Source organism: Abramis brama (genome assembly GCF_963993115.1).
Source record: "Abramis brama genome assembly, chromosome: 10".
Taxonomy (NCBI): Eukaryota; Metazoa; Chordata; class Actinopteri; order Cypriniformes; family Leuciscidae; genus Abramis; species Abramis brama.
This window is the reverse complement of record NC_139972.1, coordinates 11,046,859-11,058,740: the sequence shown is the minus strand read 5'-3', so window position 1 is coordinate 11,058,740 and position 11,882 is coordinate 11,046,859. Positions and strand designations below refer to the sequence as shown.

The 11,882-nt window shown below is 36.2% G+C and overlaps 1 long non-coding RNA gene across 1 annotated transcript; it reads left to right on the top strand.

The window, feature by feature from the left end:
- Window positions 1-1,090: 1,090 nt before the first annotated feature.
- On the top strand, window positions 1,091-2,347 carry LOC311090639. Its single transcript, XR_014607922.1, has 2 exons — window positions 1,091-1,318; window positions 1,388-2,347. It is a non-coding gene; the product is annotated as an uncharacterized lncRNA (long non-coding RNA).
- Window positions 2,348-11,882: the final 9,535 nt, after the last annotated feature.

The following is an 11,882-nucleotide window of genomic DNA, read 5'->3' as shown; positions in this document are numbered from 1 at the left end:
ATACAATCGGTTTTAAATCAATAAACTCCCTTTTAAATCAATATTTTGTGTCAAATTAGTTATTTATTTGGTAGGTAGCCGTGTAATAAGCGGGATAATGTATAGCGATTATCCCTTACACATTAGCTAGTCTAGTAGCTCATGAGGCATGCATGCTAGCAAAACACAGGTTAACTATATTTGTCTTTGGCTAATCAGCAGTAAATTCGAGCCTCGACTTTCGAGGCACTGGTAGTTTATCTTTTGTTCATCACCAGCGCCACTCACCTCAGCACAAGCCAAGAAAAACACTGCTGGGAGGGGCTGCTGCTGCCTGCAGGTGTGTGTGTGTATGATGTGTGCCGATGTGCCTTAGACGCAGGGGGAGAGAGAGAGAGAGAGAGAGAGAGAGAGAGAGAGAGCGCTTCAGAACTTCTTCTTCTTCTTCTTTAGTTTTTTATGGCGGCTGGCAGCGCTTCAGAACTCCTGACCTGATATTTAGATATACTATTCTTTAATAAATATATTTGTTTGACAGGGAAGCTGTGCGCAAACAGGAATATATATTATATATTAAAAAAAAAAAAAAAAAGCACCCCAGAAAAAAGGGCACTTTCTCTCCAGGAATAAAAAGGGCAGGTGCTCAAGCCCCCTTTGATGTCTATCGCCCGTTTCACACATACTGCGTGTGCGGTGCGTGTTGCAGTGCGTATGCAGTGCAGGAGCAGCACATGCAATAGTGCTTTCACATATGCTGCGTTTGCAGTGCGTAACTGATACGCTGCTGTAGGCTATAACACAAATACATACTCGCTATTTGTATTTCAAATCCAGAAGTTATCAGCAACTTTTATTTAAGAGGGGGGCCAGGGGGGGCCAGTGCCCCTGTGACAACAAGCTTGGACCCCCTTGTGGCCCCCCTAAATGTGGAGTGTGAAATAATTTTTACAAAACTATTTTTTGCTATCGTTGTTTTTCACATCCGTTATTAGACAGTGGCAACACGGAACACAAATGTAACCCTAGAGGGACTGCTTAAATCGGATCTGCAGGTTTTTTTCTATTCAGAAGTTGGTGGACGTTTTGCGCGAATATTATAGTTAAAGCAAATGTAGCAGGGTGAAGTGTATCTGTGTTGATTATTGGCCAGTGTCATGTGAAACCATTGAACCTATCAACAGTCTGGTGTCATGGTATAAAATGGGGAGGTTTTCTGTCACTTGGGATGCGTCGTCGACACTCGTACCGCCCCTTTACGGAGGCCGCCATTTATGAATGGAGAGTTTGAAGTGCTGTTTCGGCTCTGTGCGGCCGTGCACAGTCTGCCCCGGGCTTTGAGGTTGGTAACCTACGTCTGTTTTGAGGATTTATCAATGGAATGTGTATTTACTATTTTGAGTCTGTGTAGTTCATTGACGAGCAACCGGCGGTATGTTGAGGCCAGCGAACACGCATAGTGCTGCGCTGAGAACGTTTCCGGTATGTATGAGAGCTATTCGCGTGGTTTGTCCCTTTTATTTTATTAGTAATTTTTCTGTTTCATGTTCGACAGATTTGAGTGACGAGAGCAAGGGTTTCACCTCTATATTGCGGGAAGAGATGCGCGTCTTTTGACGTAACGCACTGCTGTCTTGCCTGAGCTTAGCTTTGTCGTCTTTTCGTTGGAGCGAACTTGAACTTGCATAACAGCGAGCCGGGACGATTGCTCGCCGCAGTGTGCGAGTGCGTGGCTGTTTCCTCGCTGACTTGTTCTGCTCTGAGTGTGTGTGCGGCCGACCGTGGCATGTTTGTTTCATTTTGATTTGTCTCTTGGTTTGCTTCGAATTTTAATTTAGATTTCTTTATTTTTGTCTTGTGCTCATTTTTGCGTATTTTGTATGTAATTTATTTTTCTTTGTTTGTTTAAGTTTAATTAGTTTATATATTTTGTTTGTGTATTTTTATTTTATGTTTGTGAACTGACGGTTTCTTTCTTTTTTGGGGGGGGCTGGCTTTTACCAGTTAATGTTTATTGTTTGTCCTTTCTTTTTTTCTCGTAAACAGCGTGACGAAGAAAGTGTATCGAGGAGGGGTTTAGCTGCTGTTTAACGGGGTTCACATTGAGTGTTATGTTTGAGTGACCTGACTTCACCAGAGCGGGTGTGTGTGGATATTAAGTGTGTTGTGTGAATTGAGGGTCACAGCAGGCCATCTCCCTCCTAATTAAGCTTTCTTGTGTATTTGTATTTTTGTATTTATTTTTTTATTTTGAAGTTTTGTAAAGTGGTGTTTGTTTCTCTTTTCTTTTTGACATGTGAATATTGAGCCCTTGTTAATGTATTGATGGTTTTAAATTTTGTATTTGAATAAAGCTGCCTCATCATTGATATTCCCTGGCCTATGTCTCTCTGCTTACCCATTTCTTTTGGTAACGAACCTGTGCGCTCCCTGATTTGGGGCTGATAGTTCCCGGTATATACCGGGTGGCGTAGTCGAACGTTATATAATAGTTTCATACAGTTCCCTCAAGTACCTGACGCCACTGGCTACACAAAGAAGGAAATATAGAGGTGAGTAAAGTTGTTAATATGTTGTATTTGTATTAAATGCATTACAGAAGTGTAACGTTAGATCAGCTAATCTTAACCTGGCCGTTTGTTAGTTTGTGGCAGTTTGAAAAAGGATAAAAATGATCAACAAACTCATGGTGCTGAGTATTTTTACTTAAACAGGGATGCAAACAGCGCGCTTTTCTGCGCCTCTTTTTCACGTCAGTTTGGGTGACTTGGGGGTCTGATTATAATTTCACAAAGTCATCTGAAGCCATTCCATAGCTTAATATGAGGGACAGAAGTCTATTTACATCATTAAATTAAAGTTTATGGAAACTCGTTTTCCCTCATCTGTCAATCATTCTCCATTCAGTATTCAAACAGCGCGCGCGCCTCGTCCGGTTACAGCAGGATGCACGGTAAAACTCTCTCCAATATGATATATTCACATTATAATGCTTGATCTGTAGATAAAAGGCTGTGGATTTGCATAAAATGACTTTATTTTGTGTATTTGTATTTTATGTTTGTTGCTGTTTTAAAACGACTCGCTACCGTGTGCCTGTTCACACCACAAGGACTAATCGGCATCAAACGCACAATAACTGGAATTTAAAACTTCACTATGTAAAGAAACAAATTATCAATAAACTGTTGGACAGATATACACTAGGATTTGTGCGCTCGACTTTTCTTCGCTTTGTGCCGTTAACTTTTAAACGCGCACTTGTGCAGCGCAGCGCTGAACACTGTGACTCCATGTTGCTTTGAGCACATCATGCACCCGCGATGCGCATACGCGCTTTGTGCGCTCTGTTTTGAAGCGTTTCATATTATCATGGTTTTTCCTATATTTTTTTTATACCTAGCCTGCACAATACATTTAAAATAAGCATAATTTAATTGTATATTATATTGTATGCAGTAAAGCTGGTGAAAACCTATCTCAGGTCCACAATGTCAGATGACAGATTAAGCAATTTAGGCGTTCTAAGTATTGAGTCAAGGAGGGCAAAGGCCTTAAATCTAGATGAATTTGCTGAAATTTTTTGCAAAAAAACACAAAAATCGTAGAATACAGTTAATGTGACTGATTCTGAATATGTAATGCAAATCTAAAAAATATAATGGAAATGCAAATACACTGTTGAATGATTGTAAACATGGTATTTTGCCTGTTAATGCCTACAGTGCAGTGCAGAAAATGATATGACAACAATAAGGTCTAAATGTAACTGGCCCCTCTAACAGTACAACTGGCCCCAGCTTGGCCCCCCAGTTGAAATGGTCTAGAACCGCCACTGCATTGCAATTCTCTTTGTATACATATGGGTCAATGACGTATAAGGATTTTCGACAGGTCAATTTTAAAATACTAAAAAAAAAAAAATACCTGTTGCAATTGTTCAAACATTAAGGATGTTGTGTACACCTAAATTCATTTAAAAAATGTAATTTAAGTGATTTTAGTGTTTTAAAATCCTTAAAAATGGATTTTAAGCCTTAAAAAATGTCATGTGGTGCGACCGTGATTTATCTTAAAATTAATTAATTTCCTTAACATGCTTAAACATTTTTTTTACAAGTTCTTAGTAATTAAAGTGTTTAGAAACCAAGTTTTGCATTTCTTTTGAGTTTTTGTAAATAATGATCTCGTTTTTTGTTCTAGAATTTCTGAGTTGCCTTCTTAAATCTAGTTAACAGACTTACTTTTCCTGTAAATCACATAAAACTGATATAAATGTTTTAAAAATACCATTTACTTAAGCATACTGTATCAGTGATTCATATTTCAGCCACAGAAATAAGATATTTTATTTTACATTTAATACAGTGATTGCTTTTATTGGTCGCACCACATGATAAGTGGTCGCTCCAAATGATACGAAGACCTTATATAGTTAAAAATCTATTTAAAGAGATCAATGAACAATACATTTTATACAAAAAAGTATAAACCAGATTTCATACAAATTTCACAGAATTTTCCTGAACAAACTTTTTTTTTAAATAAAAATCACATCACAAACACAAGTGCACCATTTCTTTTAACTTGACTTAGAATTTCTTTCTAACAAATAATGATGTTATAAATTATTTCATAAAATTATTGTATACAGGTAACATTTGGGGTCAATAGTTTTTTAAGTAATTAATACTTTTATTAATCAAGGACACATTCAGTTGATAAAAAGTGACAGTAAAGATATTTAGGCTATAATGTTACGAAAGATTCTATTTCAAATAAATGCTGTTCTTTTGAACTTTCTATTCATCAAATAATCCTGACATATAAAATGTATCACAGTTTCCACAAAAATATGAACATTGATAATAATCAGAAGTGTTTCTTGACCAGCAAATCATTAGTGACCCTGGATCACAAAAAACAGTCACAAGTCACACAGGATATATTTGTGGCAATAGCCAACAATACATTGTATGGGTCAAAATTATCTATTTTTCTTTTATTCCAAAAATCATTAGGATATTAAATAAAGATCATGTTTCATATTTTGTAAATGTCCTACCATAAATATATAAAATATGTATTTTTGATGAGTGAATATAGCAATATCGGTAACATAAATGGACAACATTAAAGGCGATTTTCTCAATGTTTCGATTTTTTTGCACCCTCAGATTCCAGATTTTCAGTTGTATCGGCCAAATATTGTTCTATCTTAACAAACCATACATCAATGGAAAGCTTATTTTTTCAGCTTTCATATGATGTATAAATCTCAATTTAAAAAAATGTACCCATGTGACTGGTTTTGTGGTCCAGGGTTACATATCAGAATGATTTCTGAAGGATCATGTGACACTGAAGACTGGATTAAAGATGCTGAAGATTAAATTTAGCTTTGATCACAGGAATAAATTACAGTTTACTATATGTTCACATAGAAAACAGATATTTTATACTTTAATAATATTTCACTATTCTCCTATCAAGGTACTCCGCTCTTGCTGCAGGGTCAGAATTTTTTCGCTTGGCAGTGGCATCTGGTAAAATAGATTCAAATAGTTTTAAATAAATAAATAGGCAATAATAAATACACTACTAATAAATGCATAATTACTAAACTGAAATTACATGCTCTAATTTTTTGTTGTTGCATTTTTCTCATATTGTACAAAGAGTAAACAAACTTGAAATGTATGAAGAAAATATCCCAAATTGCATAAAAATCTATTCCAATTGATACTAAATTAAAGTATTTTTTGTATATAAACTGTCAATTGAATATAAAAGCATAAAACTGCCAACCTGGACATATATCTATCATGAGTCTGCAGTGGTCGCACCACATGATATTTGGTCGCACCACATTATATTTTCAAATTCATTCAAAATTTAAAGGCACAGAATTGGCCACCTAAACAAAACAAGCTAGCTTCCCAAAAAAAGATCACTATGAAATTTATAATACAAATATATATTTGTAGAAATAACTTTAATATTATTATTTTTTTTAGGTCATACCACATAACATCCAAATGTGGCAACTACATACCAACCATTACAGAGGTTTATTTTTTTTCCAATTTGAGAGAATTACAAACCTGCTTGCTGCTACCATGGGTCCTAGGTAAATTGGTATATGATGTAACGTCCTGTGTTTGAATAGTTTTCAACATAAAAGTCCCAAAATGATAGTTCCTTGATGGTCACACCACATGATATTTCATAAAATGGACATCATCGGACAAAGTTTGTTTGTATATTATGATGGAAATATAAATACAAATGCTTTGAATTTTTTTTAAAGGATTACAAAACATTTTGGAAATCATGCCAAATAGTGCAGAAAATAAATTTGAATAAATTCAGAGTAATTTCAAAGACGTTTTCAAAACAGAAGTTATGGCCGGACGGTCGCACCATGTTTTGACACTTTAAATAACAAAAAAAATAACAAATAAGTAAAGGTTTTTGATGAGTTAAAGTGAGTACATACATGGGAGAGGTACTTCAAATATGCAGTATCTTTTTATGCATTTAAACCCGTTTTTGCCTGAAAAAATGCAATCGGACAGAAAATTTAGGCGTCACGTCATTGACCCATATACACTCTTTAATAGACGTATTCACGTTTAAACACAATTTAAACAACATATTATTAAATGCATTACTTCTATATAATTATATATTAAGTTGCTCAAGCAAGTGGTAAGTGTTCATTTTGACCACGAAACATGTGCTGCATGAATAGACAGCAAAAATAGACTCGGTGCGGAAACGATCTCTGCACTGCTGTATACGCACCGCAACTGGAACGGATCGACGGACTGCAACCGCGTGCAGTGTGAAAGCTCTAACCTGTTAATATGGGTACGGAAAAAAATACGCACCGCATATGCACTGCAAACGGAGTATGTGTGAAACGGGCGTATGTGTGCACGTGCCTGATGCTCAGCTTCTCATCTACGGCGATGCGTGTTGCAGTAGCGTCGTCATATCTGACTAAAACATTACATATAGCATATAATACGCTCTCACATGTTTATTTTTTTAATAAACCATATTCAACAACATATAAAAATGAAATAATCTTTAGAGCAAAGCCGCAGCCATCATTACCAAGCGCGAACCATTGACAGTGAATGAAACGAAGCGAACTTAGCCTACAGGCCGTAGTGTGACATGCGTTAACCAATGGTGTAAACATAATCATAGATGACGCGCCACGGGTTTTTATTTAAAAGAAAGAACGTAGCTTATGTTTGTATGTAGGTCTAGCCAATTTATATTCACAATACTTAATAACTAATATTATTTTATTGCATTTGTATTAGTTGTTTGAAGAGTTGAAAAATCGGTCGGTCTTAACGCATTTTACATCCGGCAAGTCGGTCGGACTAAAAGGGAAAATAAATAAATAATTGGGTCGGTACTAAATTGACAGGGTCGGTCGGGTTACGGCAAACAAGAATATTTTTAAGGATGGCCTTCTTTGTATCTTGATAACCTTACTAGTAAAAATATTGATAAAATGCTATTTGATTTCTTATGGAAAAATCGCACACACTATGTAAAAAAGACTGTAATTATGAACTCATATGAGAATGGTGGCCTTCATTTTTTAGATTTCACCACAATGAACCATACCTTTAAGATTAATTGGATTAAGCATCACTTAAAAACCCCCACTTCTGTTTGGAATTTTATCCTTCACTATGCTTTTTCAAATATTGGTGGTCTTAGTTTTGTTTTGTTGTGTAATTATAATATAGATAAAATTCCAGCTAAGTTATCTGCTTTCCACAAACAAGTGCTCCTATCTTGGTCATTAATAAGCACAATTTTTCTCCGCATCGCTGTTTCATCTGGAATGACAGAAACATTCTTTATAAACACAAATCTCTTTTTTTAAAGAACTGGTTTGACAACGATATTAAATTGATTAGTCAGTTATATGATAAAGAAGGAACACTCTTTTCTTATGATGAATTCCTTTCTTATTATAATCACTCAAAAAGAATTTGCAATGGTTTTTGGTTCAATCCCTTCTGGTACACAAATGCTTTTTAGAGGTATTGATAAAGACCATTCTCCCGGTTCAGTATCTTTTGATGTTACTAAATCCTATGTTGGTAAAATTTGTTTTTCATCATACCTCAAGAGTAATAATAGAGCTTTTCGTACTCTTTTCCAAAGAGAAATTGTTACTGTGCCTTATATCTTGTCTCACTGGGCCTCCTTATTAAATGGAAATTGTATTTGCTGGAGGAAAGTGTGGTTATTACCACAAAAATATCATCTTAGAAATAAGATTAAAGAAGTTTCCTATAAACTTATTCACAGATTTTATCCAGCAAGTCATTACTTACAAAAATTTAAAAAAGGAATAAATGTAAATTGTACTTTTTGTATAGTTCATGAAAATGGCCGCCACCAGGTGTAGACAAAATTCAACTTTTCAAGATCCATCACTACCAAGCGGCAACCTCCCCGTCTCTCTCTTGAAACCAACACGGAAGTGAGTTAAACTGCAATTCGTTGACTGGCCGCTTGAGGCTGTTGTCAGAAGTGAGTCAAATCTGTATCTCCCCCATGTTAAAATGCCAAATTTTACAGCAGAAAAAAACGTGTTTAAAGCCTGGTGTCTGTATGTGGATTTGGTCTATACAGCTAATTTTGCCCTTCATAACAACTGTGAGGGGGGTGAATTATTTTATAACTCGTCCGTTTAGTTGATTAATATTTAAATTTAAGGGTGTGGCCAAGCCACTTGAGTGACAGATGGATTGCCGCTGTCAGTGCTAGCCGTTTGTCTGCTGTTACTAGCCGTCACTTCACCTCAGCAATGTTAGCTGCTGAACTTGCCATCTCTGCAGTGTTTGTGCTTTTTTTTCGGGATTATTATTTCATACAATTTAATACTTGGGTAACGTTACAAAGCCCACGTCTTTGGATTCCGTCGTTATCGTTCGAGAGAACAACCAGCGCTGTATTTCAGTTGTTTTCCTCTGTGAACATGCACTAATCAATGGATGTCTGACAATTTCGTTGCTTTTTGGGGTTTTCAAATTTAAAACGTCAATAAATGCTCGTTCGTTCTGCTCCCATGGAACAGATGGATTATAATATGCTTATGTAAGTTACCGTCAGATGAAATCATGCAGGCGTCGGCGCTTTCTCCGTCCGTGCAATAAATGCACATGAATGAGCGCGGATTTTCTAGCGCATTTATTTGCACTTCAAAGGCAATATATCTATGGTTTAACGGTTAAACCATAACCCATTTGAGAGGCGGCCGAAATCAGAATTTAAAATGGACTGAATAAGCTCTCTACGAACTTGAGCGATGCCGCGCTGACGGACCATGAAAGAGTGACGGACATGTATGCACATAAATCACTGTCATACACAAACACTCTCGAAGTAATACACAGTCTCACTTGTAGCCATGTCTTTTAACTATTATAATATTTCGAAGGGCAAAAATAGGAACGTTTAATTGGCTTTACATCATCAGCTAACTCGATCACGTCGAGCTAGGTGATTTCAGATAGCCAGGCTCCTCAGCGGCACTCACGCCCCGCCTGTTTGTCTATTTTCTGTTATCCGGGAGTGATGCAAGGCCAAGATGGCGACGGCCGGCTCCGCCCACTTTAGGCTTCAAAAATGCTCTTCAGAAACCTACGGGTGACGTCACGGACACTACGTCCATATTTTATTTTTTTACAGTCTATGATCACTACGTAAAATTAAAATCACTAGGCCTACTTTCAGAATTTCAGCGGACTAAAGGTTAAAATATTTCGACATTTTACAAACTATCAAAACTGCATTTGATTCTGTGTGGCGCAATGAGCTATATTATACAACTCTACAATATGGCATAGGAGGTAAAATTGTGTATGACAATTAATTCCATGCAAAGACAGATATATGTGGTTTAGTTTAGTTTCTTATAAAGCAAATATAGCCACTAGTGCAGCCCAAAGTGTTGTACAAAACGACCAAAAAAAAAAAAACAACAAGACGCAATTTGAAGTAGGCCTATGTAAAGTGTTCAAAGTGGAGGAAGAGCGGATGGCGATCGGTAAGTTTTTACATAACCTCCGACTATCAAAAAAGCCGATCGCTTTTTCGCTTGAGTCGGGACCGCGGCACCTGAAGCAAAATGTTTATCAGCCGATCTCAAATTCTTTACTGGCTGCTGTAGAATAATACAATCTGACAGATAAGAGGGAGCGAGACCAGTTCAAATATAAAAAATATAAAAATATAAAAAAAAAAATATATTAATATGGCCATGTAGTCAATATCTGAGATTGAAGGGATGTTAAAATCAGAGTGATTCTGTCCCTCTTTCTTATACCGGTCAATAGTCTTGCTGCAGGTAAAACCTAGCTTTCACCACAGTATTTGTTAACCACCACGGTTAAGTTGTTTGCAAAATTCAACTCAGAGTCAAAAAAATATACACCCATATGTTTGCTTATGGCTGAACATTTCTAGAGAATGGCCCAAGTAGAGATAAGAGATAGCCTAAAATTCTTAGCCATCCAGCATTTTACATCCCTGAGACACTTAATGCTGGAACAGGACTTATCAACTGGGTGTAATTGGACGTACAGTTGAGTGTCGTCAGCATAGCAGTGGTATGTGATCTCATATTTCCTGAAAATAGACCCCGAAGGTAACATATATAGAGGAATATGGAATTGGTATCAATGTGGACCCCTGTGGGAGCCCGCATGATAGAGGAACTGAAGGAGATGAATGATCACCAATTGTAACTGATAAAGATCTATTGGGGAGATAAGAAGAAAACCAGCACAAAACAATGTTGCTAAGCCTAACCTCCTGCTGTATGTGATCTAAAATAATTCTGTGATTGATTATATCAAAGGCAGTTGTTAGATCGAGCAGAAATAAAATAGAGTTACCATAATCCAAAGTGAGCAAGAGGTCTTTTGTCACTTTAAGGAGGACGGTTTCAGCGCTATGATGGGCCCTAGACCTGAATTAACTTTATTGTGAAGATTGTGGTCTGTTAAGAATGCAGAGAGTTGAAGAAAGACAATCTTATCCGACACTCTTGACAAAAATGGCATTGTAGAGATATGTCAGGTAAAATGATTAAAATCAGACGGATCTAGATTTGGAAATGGCCTAATCACTGTGTGCTTAAAGCAGGATAATAACGCCTGAGCTCAATGAGCGATTCATGAAAACAGATCAGTCACACCTAACACTTCTCTAAAGAGCATAATATCCACTGGTGATGTAGTCAGGTTCAGTTTTAAAAAACTAATAATCGAAAGATTAGATGGGTTTACTCCTCCCGAAATTACATTTAGGAACTTTACATTTTAGGTTAATAATAATTTGAAGTTAAGAAGCTAAAGTTCACCTAAATGTTTCATTGTCTGCCCCAAATTTAAATGCACTGAGTAAAATAAAAATGTAATATTGAATAAGTATATGGCCTTAGGTCAGCGTGGCTTAAAATGCAACACTAAATGTTTCACAGCAGTCTGTTTTGTCATTGGCCTCAAAAAAGTTGAAGATCCTGTTTTAATCTGTTTCTTCTCATAGTGGTTGTACCACAAAATATTCATCCATACAAAGCTTGAGAACAATATTTGCAGATTTTGAGATTATTACAATCAGTGTTTGTCTATCCCAAATAAAGTTCTTTTTAAGTCAAAACTTTGCCTTTTAATCACATATTTTTGAGTATGTCATAATTTAAACTTTTATGTCATGATTATGACCTTTAAAGTCTTAATTTTGACTTTTCATCTCATAATGACTAGTAAGCATGTCAAAATTATGATTTACAAGAGCATGATATTTTTCTTATGTGGCAGAAATGGGCTTCCCTTGTTCTATTAAGTGGATGGGTCTTT